This window comes from Thermobia domestica, chromosome 5 (genome assembly GCF_964235325.1).
Source record: "Thermobia domestica chromosome 5, izTheDome1.hap1.1, whole genome shotgun sequence".
In the NCBI taxonomy this organism is placed as follows: domain Eukaryota; kingdom Metazoa; phylum Arthropoda; class Insecta; order Zygentoma; family Lepismatidae; genus Thermobia; species Thermobia domestica.
The window spans coordinates 218054200-218074024 of record NC_137458.1 but is presented as its reverse complement, the minus strand read 5'-3'; the positions used below and the strand labels follow the sequence as shown (position 1 = coordinate 218074024).

General features: G+C 39.3%; 1 protein-coding gene across 4 annotated transcripts in view; it reads right to left on the bottom strand.

The window, feature by feature from the left end:
• Nucleotides 1-19825, bottom strand: part of bsk (mitogen-activated protein kinase dJNK) — a 441364-nt gene that overhangs the window by 334508 nt on the left and 87031 nt on the right. The window contains exon 1 of one of the 4 annotated variants that reach the window (XM_081759703.1): nucleotides 8470-8600. The exons of the other annotated variants lie outside the window; for them this stretch is intronic. The gene's annotated coding sequence lies outside the window, so the exon portion shown is untranslated. Of the gene's footprint in view, nucleotides 1-8469; nucleotides 8601-19825 lie in introns of those variants that run through there. 4 annotated transcript variants of the gene reach the window in all.

The following is a 19825-nucleotide window of genomic DNA, read 5'->3' as shown; positions in this document are numbered from 1 at the left end:
GAAAGTTTGTTTCCTGAAAATGCACCATGTATGGTCAAACTAATCCTTCATTTATTTTGAAATTGTGTCTTCTAAGGAAGAGAAGAACTACCACAAACTACAGATTGTATCTTCTAAGGAAAAGAAGTACCACAAACTACACATACACGTATAAGAACTGGCTGCCATAGTGCAATTTGGTAGTATTGGCAACACCTCAAATGTAATTTCCGAGCTTGCAGATTCTACGTAACATATAGCAGTTTGGTGTGTATCTTGGGATCAGAAATATTGAATTAGTACAACCCATTTAACCTCACAAAAGCTCATAACTTTATTGAATACAGCACAAATACATACGTGTCTGAATTCGTCCAGTAATTTCACTCAATAGGGGCATACCTGCAACAACAAGAAACAAACCAATTATAAATGAAGTCATTTAACATACTTACAGAGTATATAAAGAAATAAAAAAAATAGTGGTTGATTTTCAGTGCAGACACTTGCAAAATCGAAGAAAACCCTTTTACATATTAAAGTTATTTTTTTTAACATAATCAAACTAACAAAGATACTACTATGAACATACGTACACATTTACAGTTGAAGCACTGAGCCACTTACTTAGCATGACAACAACTTTCAACTGGTTGAGTTGGAGTTTAACATTCCTATTCAGTATCAAGGTTATATGACCTAGAGTTTAACATAGGATTCGAACAACATGAATTTCCACAGAAAATCAAACCTAAATCTCTCGCTCCTAAGCGCATACGCTAACATACAGTTACAAAGGAGTTCGACTTCCAATTGGAATGTTGGTACATTTAGTTATGACGTCATTTCTTGCAAGAGCAATGGAACAAATAATTAACTTTCAAAAATTAATAATTATGGTATTAGCACTTAAAACATAATACGGAATATATAGAAGACTTCCTTGCTCTTTCTTTTAGGGGGGCGCGGTGGTAGAGCGTTCACCCCTGGTGCTTGGGGTCCCGGGTTCGATCCCAGCCCCCGCCAAGTGAACTTTGTGGTGGACAAACACAGTGTGCGTGGGTTTTCTCGGGGTTCTCCCGTTTCCTCCCACTTTCTTCATTCCACCATTTCACTCATCTCTTATCCTCACCGTCTCCTTTAGCCTAACCGGCATAACCGTGGGACGTAAAACTGAGAGATTTTTCCTTGCTCTTTCACGCTTACTACGATAAGGTTGTTTGATCAAGTCTCTGCTAGTATTTTCTATACCATTATTCAATGAACACAGACAACTCAAGGCACTACAGTTATCAACTCGAGTTACTGCTCGACGAACAAATCGAACGTCTCGAGTGGGCACTTTAAGGAAGCGTTCCCTTTTCTTCCACTCTAGGTCAAACATCTAAAAACGCTTAAATATCAACTTCATTAGTTTAGACAAACTTCAAAACACAAAATTTTATGTCTAACTTTTTAAAGCGGTATCGTATCGCAGTTTCCGGGTTCAATTCACGGCGGAGCTCATGTGGTTCGGATTCCACGTTAATCAGTAGGTCCAATCTCATATAGCCTCGCTGCAACGGGACGTTAAACTCAAAATCAACTCAATGTATCGCAGTTTGCGACACAAAATCATAAAAATGCGATGCAAACTAAATATTGCGTCGGAAAATGCGATCCATTTATGATCATAACTTATTACCGAAATGAGCTGCTTTTGAAAAAAAAAAAAAAAAAAAGTGTACCATAGTAGTATAAGCTCAGTGATAAATCTTCTCGCTCGAAAACTCAACTTTTCCCGTTTAAGTGTATTTTAGATTCTCAATAATACAAATCATTCCACTACGGACTACAAAGCATGTTACTGGAGACTGGTCATAAAGATAAATCGTGTACTTTGATGATATATTACACCTGAAAATAAAGTGCCTTAATGAGATTTTAAATGATTAATTATTTTAAATAACAAGTGCAAACACCGAATTTGAGTAGTCTCTAACCATAAGAGATTATGAGTTATGGACTCATTATAATAACTGTAATTTTGTTCCCCTTCCCCCCTTCTCAATCTCTTTTCTTCCCTTCTAGGTCAAATGGCAAACAACAATGAAACGCGTGCCTTATTATCTTAAAGGAGAAGTTGAAATACCAGATTTCAAGGCACTAACCTTAGGCATACGGACATACAGAAATGTTACAATAATTGTAATCCACGCCCTTTTTTCTTCCCACCCACCTTCTTTCTTCTAGATAAATATTTTTTAAAACTCTAAAACACTTATGTTATTATTTTAAATGAGAAGTACATATACCAAATTTCATGTCTTTAACCTTTAGGAATTCAGAGATATAGACTTTTAATGTAATAATTGACACCTTATTCCCCCCTCCTCGCTGAATTTCAAAAAATCTTTGCTTACGTCACAAATCCTATGCCCTGTCCAACCTTCAAGTTTCTAGCTCAATCGGTTTGGCCTAGCGTTGCTCAGTCAATCTGTCATGCAGGATTTATTTTATGTATTTATATCAGTGGTATTGATAAAGTCTAGCTGTCCACTAGCTGGTAACTTTACCCCCAGACAGGAGGTTGCTTCTTATTCCTAATTCAAATGCCATTCTTCACTATACAATCAGCACGTCTTTAAATAATAATATCATACAAATAGTAAAATACAAAATTATCACAAACGAAGTCATAGTTGTGACATTACTAAAAGCACTGGAACTGAAAATCGAACCAGCTGAAAATAATGCTTCACACGGGAACAAGTTTCACGACAAGAAAACTCTTATACCACAATTCAATGTAAAGTGGACAATCCACATAAAACAAAGAGAAACAAGAGTCATATATCTTAATGCCATGAGCGTGAATGATGGAAAAGGCATCAAAAAACTTCAGTAGAAAAGGTAAGATTTCAGAGAAGAATTCGTTCTTGAAATCACCCAACTCCCTAAGCCACTTTGCGCATAACTCAAGAGTCTAACGAGTATAAAACACGTATTGTTCTCTAGGGATGCCACTCGTGCCGAGGTACGGCATGCTGAGAAAAAGGAACAATTCTGCAGCAACTATCTTCCTTCTCACAGTGTTGCCAATAACTCCATCCAAAATCAACAAAATCTGATTTAAATGAGTAACAACTTGTACAGTATTTTCTCTGTTAGAATTTCAGTTAAATATACCCAGCAATTAATTAAAGAAAATGTGTTGAACCATGGAAAGAAAACCTTTACTGTAAAATTTAAGGATACTATAACTAGTATCCTGAAGTTTTTTATGTATCTTTAGTGTGCGTTGTTGTATGTTGGAATTCCAATGAGAGAATATATATATAACGTTACATTAGCATCGTGAGCAGCAATGTAAAACACCTGTATTCCATTCGACAGATAAATACTCGAGTATTTATCCCAGGTTTCAACTATCAATATTTGAATTTCCTTCTTGCAGATGAAGAATATAATGCTTTATTTGTATGTTTCAACAGGAATACTAAATAAACACCGAACAGATATCTTTCTCGTTCTTTTTTTTTTTTTTTTTTTTTTTTAATAATAGTAATGTAAGATTAGATTTGATATGGGTGCCATTCTACTTCCATGAATTCTTGGCTGTTTTCCTGGCGGCGTTCAACTTAAGCTATTCGCCAGAATTGCATTAGAGAACCAAATTAACCTTTGAGCTGTTTATTCTGCAAACATATACATATTGATAAGTAGACCACTTCTTTTAAAGGATAAGTTTTCAGAAGTACGTTTGTTTCTAGAACAAATACAATTTGCATAATACTCATCTAGTAACATACGAAATACTTTCCCTGAACTACACAAACAAGTATGAGATTCATGTAATAGGCTTTGTCAGGCTACACAGTAGGCAGCAACTTGGTGCCTAATACCTTGTAGTAATTTACAATATAGCTAAGCTATTTTTGTTATTTAAATATGTAGAAAGAGTTGATACAAAGGGAAAAACGTTGTAAAAATAAAATGATCAGTACGTACTCCAAAAGAAAAAAATCTGTGTTACAGTGTACAATATCCATTGTGGCAAATTTGAATAATATTGAACAATATTTGAAATTATTTCATAAACAAATAAAAAATGGGAAGAAATCACCAGTATGATTAATAATTCAAACAACTTCATAATTATTACATTTTAGCACAATATCCACTTTGAGTAAAAAGGTAAATAAACTTTTTTTATTTACCCACCTACTACGTATTTATCCGATGTACAGCACTAATCGTGAAAGACATTAGGAAATGCCTAAATTGAAAGGTAGCGAGCTCCAGTCAAGAAGGCAAGAAATATATCAGTTGGGCCAACGTGTTAGCAAGCTTAAGCCATCTGGATGAAGGGCATTTAATAAAAACTATAATGTGAATCACATCAGTACAAAAATATCCGAAAGGGAGAACAAAACAATACAAACATATGAAATGCTGTTTTGCATATTATATATACACCACGTACAACGATTCAGGAAACTGTTATAATCTCATAATCAATTTCATTTAAATCCTATGCGTGATTGGCCTCGTAGTTATGTTCTATTCCATTAACTTTTCCTCCGTTACTTCGGTAGAACTGATTTATTTAAGCCAATGTTTTCAAACATGATTCTTCAAGTCAGGACAAATTTGACTAATCAGAAAGTTCTAGAGACCGTTCTATGCTTCGAAACAATTTTTTAACAGTTTTGAGCTTATAACACTATAGTAGTGTACTTATACTATTAGGACACTATTTATTAAAATTCTCTTACTTTATCAGTATTTATACAAGACAACACACACTATTTTCTTTTAGTTCATGGCTATCAAGAATATTTAAAATAACACATCTATACAATTACTAGAATTTGAATAACTTTCAATAATTGAACACCTGGTGCATATACTCAATAAATAAGACTTTTCATATTCCATCCGTGTTTATTTTATTTGACTGGCGTTTCAAACGCACGCACTGACTGCGTTTATCTTCTGTGACATTTTAGGTACTACTTGTGATACTTTAGTCACTTTACTATTATTTTAATGATATTTTTTATAGTCACAATCTTGCAATATTCTAGTACACAATATATCTGTACTTATTACATACAGTACAATGAAAGCAAGTTAACACTCAAAGCATAGCATCTTGTGTTGGTCAGTTTCGCTTCCTGTCAGTTTGTTAATTCCACGTCGATACCACATCTTATCCTCAGAGAGGCAAAGAAGTCAGTTACTGCTGTTTCCACCTCCTGCTGGTTGGTGAAGCATTCTGATTTCACAAAGTGCGTCACAGAGAGAAACAGAGAGTAATCCAAAGGGGCAAGTTCAGGACTATATGTCGGGTGTAGCATGTTTGATACCATCAAGTTCCTGCATTTTTGTTGCGCTTTTCGGGCCGAGAGTGGTTTTGCATGATCCTGTTGCAGCAAGGTGCGCTTTCAGTTCGCCAATGCAAGATTTTTTTTACGTAGTGCAGTATATATTCGCTTCAACTGTTCAGAATAAAGGTCCGCATTGATGCTACGACTACTCAAAGTGAATTTCTCATCGCAGCTCCACTACACACTAAGCATGACTTTATGCTGTCAACGACTTAGTTTGACGACCAGTTCTATTAGTTGGCCCTTGCCCAACTGGTTTTGCACATTCGGATTTCTGAAAAACACCCACTTGCGTCGAATGTGACATTCCGTTTCAGGAAACACACATCACGCGGAGTTGGCAAAAGTTGTCGGCACACATCTACTCTCCTCTGGGGTAAACTCATTTGGCATAATGTGACACACTCTTAATGGTTTTTCCGAGTTCATGAAGCTGATGCACTATAGGTGAACTGGGATATGCGAACTGGTTTGACAATCGTCATGTACTTGTGGATGGGTTTTCCATTATAGCGTGTCGCATGACCTCAAAATATGTTACCCTGGGCGGGGTAACCGGACCTTGTCTGGTCTTGGACACTTTTACAACATGCACGCGAAATTTCTGGAACTAATGATTGTTGTGCTGTGGTTCCCTGCACCTTTCCCTTTCGCATGTCACATGTTTATAGAATTCGTACAGTAACAGTTCATTTATCAGACGTTATTAAGCACTCATAGTCATTATCACTGAAAACTGACTGAAGAGACTTACAGAGTGACTGGTGGTCTCCGTGTTAAATAGTCCGCTTGTCACACTATTTCTTGAACCAATTAGACCTAGTACTTACAGTCGATCATGGCGTATACACGTGCCTGTTGTTTGGGTTTTGGAAATATTGCAAGACTTATGACTAAACCTTGTATAACCATTATGTAGAAAAAGATTTCTCAGATAAAATTTTTACTTCTTGCAGGTGTTCCTTACGTGATATCTTCTTTGCTCTGTGTCATAATGTATTTAGTAATCCATTCTTCTGAGATCGCTGATAATAGCAATTAGCTTTTAAGAAGACATCAGTGTGAATACGTTTTCTATATACAGTATGGTCTAATAGGTCCCAAGTTTTTCTTCAAAATTAATACATCCAGAAACGGTATCGGTGATATTAGTGCTACATGCAATAGAAGTATAAAATTGATTTGAAAATGTGTCGGTGATATGTAGATCCACTCATAGTTACTTGCACGATAACATATTGAATAGAGAAGAAGGTTTGAAATTAAGTGAAATCTGGAATATCTTATTATCATTTTAAAAAACAAAAGCTATAATAATAAGAAAACGGTTAATATAAATTTGAGTCCACCTGTAACTTGTAACAAAACTGTTGCATATTGAAATATAAATTGTAACTGTAACAACTAAAATAACAAGAATTGTAAAAGTTCCATAAAATAATTACAACTCGGACGATAAGCTCAGTCAATGTGTTTGGAACGTAAGCAAAATAATATAAACACAGATGGAATATCAAAAGTCTTATCTCTTGAATTAAAAGCACCTCCGTGAATATTATGTGAAATATATAATCTTTATCTTGTTAAATTGTTTGTATATGTATAAATTCCCTTTTCAGCACCGAGGTTATGTGAAACGTGGGCAAACCGAACCGTGTAAGATGGAATCCAAACGACCGTAATCGTTCAATTTTTCAAGAATCGAACCCGCTGCACCAAAGGCGCTAGCCACTAGAGCAGCAGCGATGATTCCTCATTAGATTGTATAGTTATTATTTATATAATCTACACCTGTTCAAGGTTCAGCACTATAATGTGTGATAAGCACGATTATTTCGGCTAGGCTAAAGGAGAAAGTGATGATGAGAAATAAATGAAATTCTGGAATGAAGAAAGTGGGAGGAAACGGGAGAACCCCGAGAAAACCCACCCACACAGTGTGTCCACCGCAAGGCTTACTTCGCGCGAACTAGGATGGACCACATGCACCAGATGTGACCACTACCATTGAGCCACTGCGGCCCGCAAAAGTGATTCTTTACACTGTGAAAAACTGTACTTGAAAGTGTTTCAAATATATTCACAAGAGAACAAAGACAGAATATGTGTACTTATACTGACTATTATGCTATATCCACTTCCAGAGCACTTTCGAGTCTAACAACTTCAAATATGTTAGTATGTATCGATAAGAACTCTGTATTCACTGAATGAAATTATTTAATTTCCAAGATAAAATATAGCAGAAATAAAAGCTGGGTTGGGAATAGATAGTAGTGTCCTAGTATGCTTGCGAAAATCTGGATATGGGATATGAACAGATATTGATCGTAAGGCAATCGTATGATATCCTGACTTCTGTAGTAGCTTTTCTTTCAATGCACTAGGATTTGTTCATATTCTTTTGTCACCAAAACCGTTTGTTTGTAACTAGTTTTTATTTCGTTCCCTTTATTATACATAGCTGTGCAATGTTTCGAAAATTTCTTTCAAAACGGAACTTCGTATCATCATCATTCTCTATGAAGTGACATAAATAATGAAAAATCACTATCAGGATAATTAGGAACGGACATCAAAATTTTCAAATTTAAGACATAATCACAGGAAATACATCATCCTCCTAATCTTCTGAGCTCGACTTACCCCGAAGTCTAAGACAGTATTACAAACCGTACATAAAATTAATAGACTTTTTACATGACGTTCCTCGCTTATGTACTGTATATTACAGATAACGGAGAGGTAATGAGTGAAAGACGGTGAAAAAATAGTAGAATAAAGAGAGCGAGGGGAAACAGAATTCTGAGGAAACTCGTAAACACAACATTGTTGGCCACAAAGTCACATGGTCTGGGAACAAACTTGAGATCCTTTGCACCAGATACAAGCAATTTAACACTGCAACCGCTCTTCCTCATCTTAACACAAATTGTTCCCTATTATTATATCTGCCAGATTTAAATTTTTAAAGTACATTATTTCCAAACCGAAATTTCACTGAAAAAAAACTGACGATTTTTATATTATGGTATGCAATACTATGTATAAACCCTTCAAAGAAACCAAAAGTAATTTTTTGTAAGTACTCCATATAAGGAGAATGAGAACAATATACCTTTAAGTATCCGTGACACATGAAGCATTCAGTTTTTTCCTCTCATTAATGCACTCACACACTTTCATTCGATTCCCACTCAGACACTCGCACCAATAGTTGCACACGCATCGGCCAGCGGACAAACTTCCACCGCTATCCTCGCAGTTCTCGATCGCACTCGCCGCGAGTTTTCCTTCGGCTCACCCAAGTATCACAGTTGCCATTCTCTACATGGGAATGCGTCAGAAAAGACGCGCCGGGACGCCACGAGCCATGCTGGGGTCGCCGCCAGTCTCTCTCTACCAACAGTGGCTGAGTTAGTTTGTGCACAAGAAATGAAGTTCACATTCCCACGAAAATGTAACACAACACTACCATTAGAGGTACGGACAAAACACACATACAGTAGGTGGTCCACTGCTGTACGTACATTTCCTCAAAATTTTCTCGACATATATAGGTGAACAGCAAAAATAATATCTCGTGTGAAAAAAAAAAAAAAAAAAGCTAGGAATGCCTCCTATCAACGATGCCACATCTAAAGAGAATTAATTTTTCTCAAACATATCCTTAATTTTATCAGCAAAATTTAATTCATTTCAGCAAGAAAACGAATATTTAGTTTTGAATGTTCCCATTTAGGTCGATCGTCACCTGAATTTCACGTCTTGAAGTGAAATGAAGTTATTTTGGTTTAGCCTCCCACACAGTTACGCCCTTTAGGCTACACAAGTCAGATGACTAATGGAAGTGAATGACTGTCAAATTAATTTTTTGTGCTCTCCCACCTGAAATCGAACTCGGGCCCACGTGCACCAAAGGCACACAAGCTAGTCACTAGACCAGCAGGGAGAGTCAATGTTTTACATGTTATGTACGAATGTACCCCATATTTGCATGCACAGGTGGACGCTTTAAATAATCGAAACACCTTGACAAACATTTGAAGTTTCTTTGAAAACAAAATGAAAATAGTTTGCATCCTACATATTGGCACATAGGATGTTAGGCACAAATGACTTAATAAAAAATCTCAATTAATGTAAGCTATTATACAATGTTCACTAAATATGCTTACAAAACACGTGAACACGAACGTAAACCTTCCTACAATATTCGCTGAAACAAGCTGTACTGAAAGTTATGCTCAATTTCAACGGCAAGGTACTAATGACAAAATTTCTTATACCTTCGACAAATTTTTTATACTTACAGACATGAGTGAAATTTTGGTGAATTCTGCCACAGATATAAACCGATGAAATTAAACCTAACAACACAGCAAGCCAATGTACGAACTTGCTCAAAATAAATGAGAGGTTGTATGGGGAAATAATTTACAGTTACAAGATACGATTCTGTCCTCCTTTTTCTTGAAGACACAATCTTGTCCAGTTTCTCATAATGTCAGATACATGCCGTAACATGTCTACACCAATTTGTTGAAGAAAGACTCGCGGAACTACATCTCTTACTATTTATTCGGAAGTGCTGGATGATACTTTTTTTTTTTCTTTCTAGACTGTTCTCGAGGCAACTCGACAGAAATAATCTGGTGACGGCAAGTCTGGTAACTTGGGAGGCCACAAATTCTCGCAGAAGCTTTCCTCTGTTTCGACCTTTCAGCTCATGAACAACGTCAATCTATATGGTCTGAGTTACGCATGGTTTCCTACTCTTACACATATCGTCACCCAATACCCGGGATCTTGTGACAGGTGGCGTTAACTTCCGTAGAAAGCAGAGCAAATGCTTACGAAAATCTGTATATTGTAACAGCAATGATGGCGAATTGCGTTCCCTTTCTCTCTGCAAAACAGCTGTCTCCAGTTTTTCCACTAATGTCTTTCGATCAGGACCATAATCAGGATCAAGAACACTACCTAGCAAAGCACTTTCTATGGAGGTAACGGAATTGGCAAATCCATGTTCTTTATATTATATAAATAAATGCTGCTGAATTATGTGCTCCTGTTCAATGGCAACAAAGAAAATAGTCCGATGATCGTTATGTATCATAATCTAAACTACTGCTTTCATGCACATTTTGCATCTGAGTGTATACAAACTTTTACATGCCAACTATGGACAGAGTTACAGAGGACGAGATGAGCTAGGGCTCTATAATTTAGTTCACCGATGCGTCCTTCTCTAGATATTCTGCACATATTGTCTTATATTTCATGCATCTCCGTTAATACAATTTACATAGAAATGCAGATTTGCAGGCAAACCAAGTTCTCATCACATTAATGGTCTCCTCTTCAGCAAAACGCCTTCCTCGCAAATGATTTTTCATATTTGAGAAGTAGTAATCGGATAGTCAGATAGGGTGAGTATGGTGGGTGGGACAAATGTTAGTTGATATATTGGCGTACAAAATGAGTGTTTCTGCTGCTCGGCGTGCCAGTGTATTGTCCGCTAGCAGCAACACACTTTTCGTGAGCAAGCCTGCCCCTTTGTTTTAATAGCATCCCGTAATTTATGTAATAAGTTCATGTAATATGTTGTTGTGACTGTAGACCCTTTTTGTGAAGTAATCGATCAAGATCGTACCTTTGTCCCAAAACACGAACACGGCCTTCCTTGATGAAAATTGCACTTTAGCCATTTTTGGGATGGGGAACGAATATGTTTCCATGTTCTACTCATTTCTTTGATACACAGCCAAATATATATACCCAGCATTCATCCACAGTCACTAATCTGTTCACAAAAGTGTTCTTATCCTTGTGATTTAGTCCAAAATGCTTTGTGCAAACTGAATACATTGCTGTTATTGAAAAGATGTCAATTGGGGAGCTCACCTTGCTTCTATTTTGCTCATACACACAATGTCATGTAACATGGTGTGAACGGACCTCCTGCAAATGTTCACCTTCCTAACAATTAATAGTCAAACGTTTACATCTTCAAGCACTAGGTGTTTAACTTTTGTCACTGCGCTTGGGTCTGCAGCCATTAATAGACTTCTTTTGGGTCATCAATTAGACTTGTGCAACCACATTTGAATTCTCTCTTCAAACATTTCTCTGCGTCATATGGTGGTCATTCCTCACCACATACAACTGGCATCTCTCATGTCATTTGTTGCGATTTATCTTCAAAGAGAAATTTAATCACAGTTCAGTTCAATATTGTCCAATATGTTGCCACCACCAAGTTTTCTGACTATAACAAAAATTAATCCGGACCTACAAAGGCACACTTAGTACATACATTACTAAGATGGCAACCTATCATTGCGCAAATTGTTTTATTACTAGTAGACCCTGTTTCAAAAAGAATATACGTATTAAAATGCACATATTTATTATTAAACTTTAAGACATACGAATACGAAATTTTACACATATTTGCGAACCTCTCAAGTTCAAAGTTCAAATTACAGATGTTCAATATGTCCTCCATCAGCGACACAAACAATATCACATCGATACTCAAATTCCTCCCATACTCGGGCATGTCCTGCGTCACTGATGTTACGGCAGTACGGATCCTGTTCTTCAACTCTTCCAGGTTCTGTGGAAGTGGTGGTACATAAACGTTGTCTTTAACGAAACTCTACAGGAAAAAGTCACTGGGCATCAAATCCGGTGACCGTGGAGGCCAGCTGAGCCATGCTAAGTCGCCAGCTCCTTGACGACCAATTCAACGGTTCGGTAGAGTTTCATTCAGATGTTCACGCACTTGGCGACTCCAGTGAGGGGGTGCCCCGTCTTCGTGCAACCTCGGAAACAACCAGTTTTGTAACATAGCGAGATACTGCTGACTGTTAACCGTGTTTCCATTAAAGAAGAATGGTCCGTAAACACATGATCGGGATATCGCACAAAACACATTGACTTTGGGCGAATCTCGTATATGTTCAATGCAGAGATGTTCACCCTCGCGAGGGTGGCCCTCTCGAGGGAATCCTCACCCTCAAGTTCCCTCGCCCACAGAGACGCGAGGGCGAGGGAGCGCGAGGGCGAGGACAAGTTTTGGCCGCGAGGGCGAGGGTGCGCGAGGGCGTGCACAAGCTTCGATGGCGAGGGTGAGGGTGCGCGAGGGCGAGGAAGAGCTTCGACGAAGAGGGTGAGGGTGCGCGAGGGCGAGGACAAGTTTCGGCAGCGAGGGCGAGGGTGCGCGAGGGCGAAGACAAGCTTCGATGGCGAGGGTGAGGGTGCGCGAGGGCGAGGAAAAGCTTCGACGAAGAGGGCGAGGATGCGCGAGGGCGAGGACAAGTTTCGGCAGCGAGGGTGAGGATGCGCGAGGGCGAGGACAAGCTTCGATGGCGGGGGTGAGGGTGCGCGAGGGCGAGGAAAAGCTTCGATGAAGAGGGCGAGGGTGAACGAGGGTGAGGGCCAAGTGTTATTGCGGGAGCGAGGGTGCACGATGGCTAGAGACAACTTCCTTCAGGAGAACGAGGGCACGCGAGGGAGGAGGACAAGCTTCCTTAAAAGTAACTGTTTTGGAGTTTGCTGTTTGACCTCTTTTGGAGAGAGACAAAATATAAAATATCATCTGCCATGTCCCCTAGATGAAAATTAAGTGTCATAGCAAGGTTATACATTAATCGTATTTTTCCTTTCAATTAATTGCAGTAGACAATTTCTCGTGTGTACGTGCATAATTATTAAAAATAATAATGCAAATAAGAATAATATTTGATTTTTCCCATGAAAGTTTCCGGGTAGAAATAGCGCTACATTAAGAAGTAAGTGTGCCTCATTGTTGCCCTCCCTGTGATGGAGACGTTTTAGATAAGAAGTGTCTATTACACTGTCATGTTTAAAGAGTGTTGGTAGACAGACAGACAGTCACTCACGTCATTCAGCTGTAAATGACAAGAGCGCTGATATCTGAACAAACACAATCAATGAGAGAACCATCAGAATGCAGTAGAACAGATGGAAAAAGACTTGATGGAATGACTTTGGTTCATAGATGGCCATTTTGCTCTGGACTCTCTCGGACTCGGGCTCATTTTTTCCAACTGGGCTCTTGCTCATTTATTCCTTTGGGAATCGTGCTCGGGCTCACTTCCCTCAGTTGGACTCGCGCTGACTTATTTCATTGGCGCTCGGGGTAGCGCTTAATTATTGAACCAGAGAACGGTCGAGCTAGCAAGCGTTGGGCTTGTGAGTTTGGATGACAATGAAATGGGATGATTAATAGCATACATCCTCCTCCAATGTCCACCACTGATGAAGTTGTTACAATTAATCGGAATTTTTAACTTTTCATAGTTTTGTGACAGCCCAAACTATTATCTAAATCGATATTTGTAAAAATAATGTCAGTCACTATTGTATCGATTTTCATTGTTTCTGCTTTTATAATCTACGTGGGTAGAGCTATCATTTAGTTACAAAATAAATAATATGTTTTTTCTTGTCCTTAAATAGAAATATCTGACACGTTAATACTGAAATTTTGTTAAAAGAGCTGCTTTAACAAAATAAATTTAATAAGTTCCACAAGACATAAGTTGTTTATGCAGCCGAAATTTGCAACTGTTGACTGATTGCCGTTTAGCGTCCTCTTTCGTCGGTGAGGCTATGAGAAGTGGACCTATAGGTTTAACGCGGAATTCGATCCACTGTCGTTCAATGTTCTCCCACTCGGAATTGTCCCCAGGACCCCATGCACCAAAGGTTCGCGTGCAAGCTAGTGAGATAGGGTTTGTATGTTGTGTTGTTCAATGCTTTTTATTAGGAATAAAATACGTTACAGGATGATATACTGATTGTAAATATTATAGTGCAAGTATTGAACGATTGTGTGGTAAAAGGAGAAATATAAATTTGGACAAATTAAAAAAAAGGCCTGAAAAAAACTGTAGGATATATGAAACATATAAAACTTAGGAAAAACCACTTCAGCAAAACGAGCAGGATTTTGTTGTGGGTAAACAGTTTAATCATATTATTATTAATTTCGCACAAATGTGCCACACATCATAGCATGGGCGGCGATTAGGGGGGCAAAGGGGGACAGCTACCCCCCACTATTTTGAAATGACCCATAAATTTCGCTATATAGTTTCATTTGGAAATATAAAGTTTTTGTATGTATTAAGGTTCATAGAATGAAAATGGTGCCATAAAATATTTGCCGTTCCGTGAGTACGTATTAGTTGTCTTCCCGTGCAGTTAAGAAAGCTACAGGAGTTGCGTTTTAATTGCCACGAAAAATGGCTCAAAAATTAACCTATCCGAGTGTACTTTCATATTTATTTCTTCTTACAAAGGCTCGATATGTTAGTCAGCCGCTTTGGAACTAATTGAGATAACATTTCGCAGAAAAAGAAGTCCTTCATAAGCAGTGTTTCTTTCAGAAACAATGTTCTGGGGGGGGGGGCACACTTAGTATCCCGGGGCGGCACTGCAGGTACCATTCTATTCACCATTATATTATAGACGTATTATTTTGGTCTCCTTCGGGGGGAGGCTCTCAGAGCTTCGGGGAGCAGTACCCCCCAAAAAAACATGTCTGGAAGAAACACTCTTCAGACTGTTGATAAATGATGTAAACGTCACTATCGACCGAGATCTCCATTGTAACAGTTGTTCCATTTTAGGTGTTCCACAGTAAGTTATACGATGATAAGTTTAGTTTCCTTTCTTTAGGACGTATGTTAAGCAAGGGCGGATCCAGGACGAACTTCTGGTGGGGGTGGTGGGTTGTAATACTGCTACTTAGAGCTACTTTTAAGAGCTCCAAACTCTGGGATGCGTTTTATTTGTATATATAAAATAAAGAAGTTTCCTCTTTTGGGGGGGAGCGATCGCCCCCCCTGGATCCGCCACTGACGATAAGGAAATATTTCAACAAATAGGTTGAATAATTGATGCTCTGATCCTCACGAAGGAGGCCCTCTCGAGGTCTCCTCACCCTCAATTACCCTCGCCCTCAATGATATGAGGGCGAGGGTGCGCGAGGGCGAGGAAAAGTTTTGAGCACGAAAGCGAGGGCGAGCGAGGATAATGGACAACACCTATCGCGAGGGTGAGGGTGCGCGAGGGCGAGGAAAAGCTTCGACGAAAAGGGCGAGGGCGAGGACAAGCTTCGATGGCGAGGGTGAGGGTGCGCGAGGGCGAGGAAAAGCTTCGACGAAAAGGGCGAGGGTGTGCGAGGGCGAGGACAAGTTTCGACAGCGAGGGCGAGGGTGCGCGAGGACGAGGAAAAGCTTCGATGGCGAGGGTGAGGGTGCGCGAGGGCGAGGACAAGCTTCGACGGCGAGGGCGATGGTGCGCGAGGGCGAGGACAAGTTTCGACAGCGAGGGTGAGGGCGCGCGAGGGTGATGGACAATTCCATTCGCGAGGGCGAGGGTGAACGAGGGCGAGGGCCAACGGCTACTGCGAGGGCGAGGGTGAGTGAGGTCGAAGTAAAATGAACATCTATGGTTCAATGACTGCATGTGGGTTCTGTAGGCCCCAAATTCGAACATTTTGTTTGTTTACCTGACCACTAACACGGAAAGTCGTTTCATCACTGAACACGATGTGTTGTGCAAAAGTGTTATCATTGTCAATAGCAACCAGAATCTCGTTACAAAATGCCACATGTTTGCGTTTGTCATCAGGACGCAGAGCTTGTAACAGCTGTAACTTGTATGGCTTCATAACCAACCGACGTCTCAAAACACGCCAAATTATTGTTGTCGGCACTTGTAACTTCCAACTGGCACGACGAGTTGATTTTGAAGGACTACGTTGGAAAGCAGTTTGAATTCGTGCAACATTTTCTTCAGAAAAATCGAGGGCGGCCAGGACTCTTTCCTTTACATACACATCCTGTATCTACAAACTGTCGATACCATCTGCGAATGTTCCACCCATTCGGAGGATCAATTTGGTACCTCAACCTGAAACGTCTTTGCAATGTAATCACCGAATTGCACTTCGCAAACTCGAGAACACAAAATGATTTCTGCTGCGGAGTAGCCATTTTAAACGTATGACGGTTACCAAGCAAAACAGAAGACAACTGACATCTAGCGGCTATTATTATATACTAGACTATGTATTCGTTTCTCCAATAGCCGAGCCGAGGCGCAGCGATCGATAGTTTGGACAAAATAATTCTTCGTAATACGTATATTCTTTTTGAAACAGGGTGTATATCTCTATCATAGTGAGGGTAATGAGTTTTGACCTCCCCTCGCATACCTACTTAAAAAGTGCGACGTCTCAAACACCCCTAATGTAGAGATTCTAAATTGTTTACCTGCCTCCTTCGTAAACCCTACATTTTTCACTTGTAAGCCCCATCTTTTCCGTATGTTGGTCATACGTGCTTTTTGTTTGAACCTTTTTGCGATTTCAGATGCAACATTGAATTCTCAAATCTTCAATATAATAATAATAATAATAAGAAGAAGAAGAAGAAGAAGAATGTCCAACATGTAACGTGTGAGAAGTTTCCTAAAATTGGACTGTAAATGATCATTACAAGTGGAGCTTTATTCATAATTTTACAATTTATTTCTGTCGGTAGCTTGCGCCCCTTATTCGCTCTTCACAACCTAGGGGTACGCCCTCTGGGAATCACTGCTTCAGTGTAAGCTTTAAATTCTAGCTTCAGAACAATAGTACCCGTACCCACAGAAGGGATTTTAGAATAAGTTACTGCTGAATATACGTTATCTAACATTACATGATGTGCAATTCCAATACCAGATTTACTTTCAATTTCTTCAATTGCTTTTTTGTAGGTCATAGTTATCGAGTCAACCATCCTACGACAGCCACATTATTTCTTAAATTGGTTTTGTAACAGTGACAGTTATTTCATAGCCAATGGATAGCTTGGTTTGGAGTTGATTCTTCAATTGGCATACAAAAGGTATCTCAAGAGGCAGTGGTGACTCGATGGTAGAGCGCTCACTCCTGGTGCGTGAGATCCTGTTTCTATCCCAGCCAGCGCCAAGTGAACTTTGCGGTAGACAAACACAGAGTATGTGGATTTTCTCGGAGTTTTCCTGTCTTCTTCTACTTTCTTCATTCCACTATTATCATTCAAGAATTCAATGTGAAACTGTATTACGCATGCGCAACCATCACTGCCACGAGGCCGGCAACAGTATCTCGTTAGTCACGCACTAGAGGTGTGGTCGATCGTAGTCTAATGCTGCCGAAACTAAACATGTTCTGCGAGGGTTTCATTGTTGCCCTTTCCGACGCTAAGTTTACGACGTCCTCCATGGTAAAAATGCGTAGGCGTAATTTTTGTGTGGGTCGTGCCACTACGAATCGTATTATACAGAAATATGCGGCACAGAGTCCTGGACCACACACGGACGTAAGCAGCTAGAAATCGGTCTCCCATGAAGAGGACTCCGCCACTTCTGTGTGTAGTTCGGCCTATGGCGACCTCCAAAAATCCACACACACACACAAAGCATGCGATGGCCAGCAAATGCCGCACATCGCAGGAGACAATCAATTGCGTCATTCACAGGGATTTACGCCTTACGGTCATTCGCAAGAGCAATGTGCATGCCCTGAAACTGTGTCATATGGTTGAGCCAAAAAAGAAAATGCAAGTTACTGTATGAATGTCACCCCGCAGGTAATCGGTGGAAGTTTGTTGTTATCCTTTATGAGGCGTGAATTTACCTCACAGACTGTGATTAAGTTTGCCTCATTACATGCAGAGAGAATTTCCCTAAAGAGATCATGAGTGGAGACGGTTTCTCGTACAGGGACAAAAGGGGAGCGAAACGTCAGAATCAATGTTACGTACTATCAGACTCATGTCCTGACTGAAATGTACAGGCAAGGCGTCCAGTCACACGACGAAAACATCGCTGGAATTCTAACGCCGTAAGGAGCAGGAACCTGGAATTGCAGCAATTCCTTTCTCTGACAGCCCTGTCAGTAGTCCAAATGCCAGCCCAACAGACTATTGTGCTTTCGGATTCCTCAAGCGGCGCCTGCCGCATCAGTCCGCGCAGTCTCCACCCTGTGGAAAGCCTGTAATTAGGAGCGGGATGCAATATTCATAGTCCAGCTGCAACCCAATCTCCTGAAAATCTAAACTTTTATAGTGGGCAATAGTAATTAGAGGTGGCCTGCAGATCGAACACAACCAGTGGTGGAAACACGGCATTTACTAGGTAAGAGGTACGCTCACATTCTGCTCAATATAACTGAATCAACCTCTGTAATTTAGAAAACTCTATTACTAAACTCGTTATTAGATAATGTTACTAGTTCATTCGAATTAACTGAGTTGAAGTTCAACATCATTTTTTTATCATGAGGCTATACGACATGAAAACAGTCCATTATGCATGATCTGTACATGTACTCTCACCGTAGATTGAACCCGGGTCTCTCCCGTCAAAGGCGTGCATACCTTATAGCCATGAGGGACCTAAATTAATTTTGTTTAGAATGTAGTTACATATAGTTACTATTACAACATATTAATAATAATATAGTTTATAGTATATAATTAATATTATAGCTACTATTGCATACTATTACTATTACTGTTACAATTCTCAAGCTTTTGGTCCAAGAAATCTGCTAGGTAAATAGTAAAGGTGAACATGTTTAAGCTGTATATAAAGAAAAAAATCAAAAATTTGCCAATTGTGTAAACTATTCGAACTTCCTTATATCCCTTGGACTAGGTTAAGCTTATCCCTTCACATTCTTTCTTACTAAACGCACATCACACACACATTTCTATTTTATTTATTTATTTATTTATTGACGGGTATTTATTTATAAATTTATTTTAAAACATGGCATTACCAAAACATGTAAATGTGATATTCACTTATTCAAGATATCACGGCATTCACACCTACATAATACGTGAGGTTCTTAATCCATCCATCATTTTGATACAATATCAAACTCCCACACTGATTGATACTCTTAATACAAAAATCAGATGTTGCTAATATACGAAAGTAACATGAAGTCGTGTCGCTCACGAACATAAATATATTACTGGCGCGTATTATACTTACCTAAATTACCGTACATAGTCTATAATCAAAATAATGGAAACATGTGTAATCTTTCGTTCTACCTGGCCCATGTACTACAATCTCCGAACCACCATTAACAACAAGTAACCCTTTGTGCTGGTCTACTGGCTACCACGTTCCTTCGGCACATTTGCTCTAGGGTTCGGTTCCCGTGGAACATTAAAACATTTGAAGACATTGCAATGATTCGCATTTCATCTTACACTGTAGGTCCATGTCTCATATTGCAACACGTATGATGTGAGAGGTGCTCAGAATAAGGATACGTGTTCCCTACACCGACATCCACCTTAAAAAAATTACACCAACCGAGAAATCGGGGATAACATGATGATAGAACCGGCGCATTCCACAAGAGTTCCAAAACTGCTTCCACCAAC